Source organism: Sebastes umbrosus, chromosome 5 (genome assembly GCF_015220745.1).
Source record: "Sebastes umbrosus isolate fSebUmb1 chromosome 5, fSebUmb1.pri, whole genome shotgun sequence".
Classification (NCBI taxonomy): Eukaryota; Metazoa; Chordata; class Actinopteri; order Perciformes; family Sebastidae; genus Sebastes; species Sebastes umbrosus.
In genome coordinates this window covers 18,268,304-18,272,446 of record NC_051273.1, presented here as the reverse complement: position 1 = coordinate 18,272,446, position 4,143 = coordinate 18,268,304, and positions in this window count along the sequence as shown.

The window sequence follows — 4,143 nt, the reverse complement described above, 5'->3', positions numbered from 1 at the left end:
TACATAATAAACAAAACAGTTTGCTTCCAGCCTCAGTTAGTGCTGATCTCGTTCACATTTCCTCTTCATGTGGTGTGGTAACAGTGGTGGTAATAGAAGTAGCACCTCTATCATTACATACCAATAGACGAGTAATGATGCCGAGGCCGAGGCGGAGAGTTAATGTTGGGGTTTTGCGGCAGGACTCCTGCACAACATCAGACAGACAGGCAGCCGCGGAGCCACAAGGACAAGTAGACACAGGATCTGTAGAGCTGCAGGGCCACAAACATTAACAAGGTCTCCTCACTCTCTCCTTTCCCTACTCCGTACCTCCCATCTATCCGTATATAATAGACTAGGGCTGGGCGAAATCTCCTATCCCGATATAGATCATTTCATATCTCCATAACGATATAGATATTACGATATAGCATGTTTTCTGTTAATTCAATAAATAAATAGTCTATATGAAATAACCACACGGTAAAGCCTATTTTTGTATACTCCAAAGTGAATTAAATACTTGACAATACTGAGTATTTTCTCATTTTATTAAGAACTTCAGTGCAAAATGAACATAACTGTTTCAAGTGAAATTATAGAAAAAAAAAATATATATATACTAGGGCTGTCAAAGTTAACGTGATAATAACGCATTAACGCAACTTGCATATTTTAGGTTGTAGTAGGCTCAGTTTTAAAACTAGAGTGAAGATACTGGCATCATATGATACTAGAACCTAAGGAATCCATTGGTACCAACCATGTCATACTAGCTTGTCGCAAAGGAGGTTAAATAATGCTCCAAACTTATGCTAAATTTTGGTGAGGAAAAACTGGCATGGTCATTTTCATAGGGGTCCTTTGACCTCTAACCTCAAGATATGTGAATGAAAATGGGTTCTATGGGTACCCACGAGTCTCCCCTTTACAGACAGGCCCACTTTATGATAATCACATGCAGTTTGGGGGAGGTCATAGTCAATTATTAAATATTAAGTATTAAGTATTAAATACTTGACAAATCTCCCTTTAAGGTACATTTTGAACAGATAAAAAATGTGCTAAAAATTTGCGATTAATCGCTATTAACTATTTGAATCTATTGACAGCCCTAATAAATAAAGGCCTAGCCATGGAGACAGCAAATGTAATATGAATCAAAAACAGCTGCTAAATGTATTTTACAGGACAGGTGGCAGACGTTAAGGCCCACATAAACATCTTGGTCTGAATCCACTGCATATAAAGCCTACATAACCTCACTGATTATTATGTCAGTGTTTATAATAACTGAGGTTAGAGTGTCTCTTTAACTGGTTTTAGACCTGCTTTGTTTACATCGGTGTCATTGTAATGTACAAGTAATGTAGTGTGATAGTATCAAACAATCGGAAATGCGCCGCTATACATTTAATTATTAACTGTGTTATCTGGGGGTGTGTACGGCTTCTCCATAGATTACTTTATTTATCTGTTAACGTTCTTACGAGCTCTTCTTGTTTTGGTTGGAAACTCAGAAAGTTTCTGCATGTTGCAAAGAACGTAAAGTGCCGTCCAAATGATGTAAATATTTCCGTAACACAGTTTGGCCGCTGTTTTTTTTTGACATTATGATAGAAACGATATAGAAAAAATATTAACAATAGACATTTTTATATCGTTTGGCGATATATACCGTCATATCGCTCAGCCCTATAATGGACATACTCGGGAAAAATATGCAAAGTCAATGAAAGTGGTGGAAAGCATCAGTATTAGCTGCAGTTTTATTTTAACATTTTGAAAATACCTTTAGATCAGAATGGGCTGTCTTTCTCTCAACCTCTCTCCATAACGCCTCCCCAGATGTGCGTTCTGTAAGTGAGCGTTTCTGCGGTCTGCTAACAGAACATTAACTTTAAAGTCTTCTTTCGTCCCCGGCTATATGTGCACTATGCTGTAAGCGCTGGCCCCCGTCCAGGAATCTCCTGCAGCCAGCCGCTCATAAGCCCTCTTCTAACCGGCCAAGAATGTGAAAAAGCTCCTTCAAAGAGAAGCCCACTGCTGCAAGGTGTGGTTTAAAGCAAGTATACCTGAGTCCACAGGTGGTCATATTAGAGCAAACCGCTAACTGAAATCCCACACCTGCCACAGAGCAAGGAGAACAAACAAAAGATAAAAAGATTTGATTGGATCAATGTGGTTCTGTTGTGGTATTCCCGTTTATACGCTGCCTTCACGCATCTAAAAACATCTGAGACTGCAGTCAAGCAGGCCATTGTGCAGATGTGTAAAACAAAGAAATATTGACTCTTCAGCCTTTCAGATTCTCAGAGCTTGATGAATGGCGCCCAATAAAAGAAGTCAAAGGGTCAAAGGGCACAAAGTGTCACAGTTTTACAACGTGAGACTGTGTTAAAAAGACAAGCTGATCAAAGACGCTCAGCAGAAACGCCCCAATCTGCCTCATCTGAATGGAAAATACAATGAGCGTACAGGGATGGTCGGCCGCTAACAAAGCCGCACAGTTAGCAGGAGTGAGCGCGGAGTGGTGAGAAGAGGAGTGGAGAACACGGCCGAGGACAAAGAGCTGCTTGTCCCGGGTCTGTCTGCCATCAGCCTGCGGGGAGGGGCCCGGTGCCACTTGTTTGAGGGGTCTCCATGATAAATTTCCCACTACTTGACTCTGTCACACTGTCTGCCACTTGGACAATAACTGGGGTCATAGCAGAGTAGCGGAGCGTTGACATCGCGGCCTGCACAGAGAGAGGGGCCACTTTCCCTCAACACCAGCGTTTATTTCAGATCATGACTGATACATCTTAAAAGACTGAAAATAAATAAAACACTTCTAACAGTTGTCTTTACTTGGACCTGTTTATTTGTGACCATTAATCATGCATATAAGCCCCTCATATAAATGTATTGCTGCAGGGTTGTCAAACAGAGAACGACGGAGATAAATGTAATCCTCCTGGAGAGGAAGCACATGACAACATGTGAAATATTGCTCATTTACATCTTTGGAATGAGTCTGTTGAAAACCAAACCAAACAAAACTGTGGGCCGCCGGCAATGTGCATGCCACCTGACCTCCTCCTGGCTCTGCAGAAACCCAGTTATACTGTACATTTTAGGGAAATATCACACAAATGCCACCGCACAGTGGTCAGACGTGTGCAAGAAAATAAAACATCAGGACTTCTATCTGCTGAGGAAGACTGTGAGATGAGGCTGAAAGCTGTAGAAAATGTTTTTTTTGTCTAATTATAAACATAATTTTAAACATCTTGAAGCTGCAAGAGTTTAAACTCTTCAACTCCTTTAGGGTGCCGGCGCCCCCGGCCGACTTTACTGTCTTTCAGGGGCTGTAGCCTCAGTTTTAGAGCTAGAGTGAAGGTACTGGTAAACCTAACTCAAACTTTATTACAATCATCATATACATACAGGTACATACATGAAATTTGACCTCTGCATTTAACCCATGCTAAGCATTTAGGAGCAGTGTAAAGAAGCAGTGTCTCGCTCAAGGACACTTGCAGACAGTAGGAGCCGGGGATCAAACCGCCAACCTTGTAAAGAACGACCATCAATGAAACTAGAGACCTAGAGCATTCAGAGGATGGATGGCTTTCCTAGCTAGATTGACAATAAGGGGGTTTCTGAGCAGATACCAGAACAGAAGTGCCAGCCATCCAATCGCCGAAAAATTCAATTCTCGCAGAAATCTCCTAATGTAAGAAACGTTTTTGATACCAAATCACTGCACGGCTTTTTCTATGATGTTCCTCAAGGTCTTGGTGTCTTAATGCGGTATTTTGGAGGGTTTATTGATAATTTTTATCAGTTCTTGCGTGGTAAAAAATGGTTAAATTTAGCACCAAATCTGTGTAACAAATGGTATCAACCTAAAAATTGCTGCAACAACTTATGAGACGTAATAGAGCATGGAAACGGCCATCATACTGTAGACTTCCATCATAATGTTCTAAGCCCTTATACACTTATTTTACACAATTTTAATAAATCAATTAATTATATTTTTATTTCTGATTTATGACTAGAACAATTTGATACACAGTGCTAAGCAGCATCTCAAAATAATCTTCAGGTTCCCAGCTTTCAGATGACATTCACCACTTCTATATGACATCTACCTGCTATCTCCCCCTAATCACC